The sequence below is a fragment of the Lepidothrix coronata genome, unplaced genomic scaffold (genome assembly GCF_001604755.1).
Source record: "Lepidothrix coronata isolate B3197 unplaced genomic scaffold, Lepidothrix_coronata-1.0 Scaffold472, whole genome shotgun sequence".
NCBI classification, from domain to species: Eukaryota; Metazoa; Chordata; class Aves; order Passeriformes; family Pipridae; genus Lepidothrix; species Lepidothrix coronata.
The window spans coordinates 39434-40571 of NW_016690652.1; positions in this window are offsets into that span (position 1 = coordinate 39434).

Genomic DNA, 1138 nt, shown 5'->3' on the forward strand with positions numbered 1-1138 from the left:
TGGGGGGCTGTGGGGTCTCGGGGGGCTGTGGGGTCTCGGGGGGCTGCAGGTCTTTGGCAGGGGGCATGTGGGGAGCCCGTGTCCTTCCCGGCCGTCCCGGCGCTGATCCCGATCCCGATCCCACAGCAGCACCCAGTGGCTGTGCCTGGGAGACAGGACGCGGCACCCACCCGGGAGCAGGGATTTGCCCTCCCGTCCCATTTGGACTCTGTCCCGGTCCCAATCCCGGCTGGAAGGGCTCCCGGGCTGGGAGCTGGATCCAGTGCCCGGCTCTCCTGCGGAGCGCAGCCCTGGGATGGGCCGGATCCAGCCCCGGGATGGACGCGTGGAGTCCTGGGATGGCCACATGGAGCCTCGGGACGAGCTGGATCCAGCTCCGGGGTGGACACGTCTAATCCCGGGATGAGCTGCACCCACGCGGGACGGACACACGGAATCCTGGGATGCGCCAGAGCCAGGCCTGGGATGGACACGACGATGGACAAAGGGCAGGAACCAGTTCCCCCCACAATAAACCAGTTTGGGGAGAGGGGTCTGCCTGTTCTCACCCCAAAACCGGTGTGTCCCCCCCCTCACCAAAGCCACTGTCCCCACGGAGGGGCCGCCACGTCCACGCCCCCAAATTCCCCGGGATGGGAGAAGGGGATTTTGGGGGACCAGGATGGGGGGGCCAGGCGGCCCCCCCAAAATCTGGTGTGGCCCTGGGGGGCAGGGGGAGGGTCGGGGGTTGTGGGTTGGGATTTTGGGGGAAGGGGGCGGAGCGGCCGCTGGTCACTCCCAGAGATTCCCGGAAAACGGTTCCTTTTCATTTTCGCTTTTCCATGTTTTCCACGCTGGGAGCAGGAGGAGGGGGTAGGGGGGGAAGAGCCTGGCTGTGCTTTTTGGGGACCCTGCCGTCCTTTTTGGGGACCCCCTCCGGCCTCTTCTCATGGCACAGGGCACGTGTGGGGAGCTCCTTGCTGTGCCCGTGTCCCCCATACCCAGAGCTCACTGTGGGATCCCCCAAATCCCCTGTCCCCGTGTGTCCCCCATACCTGGAGCTCACTGTGGGTCCCCCCAAATCCCCCTGTCCCCGTGTGTCCCCCATACCCAGAGCTCACTGTGGGATCCCCCAAATCCCCCTGTCCCTTTATCCCCC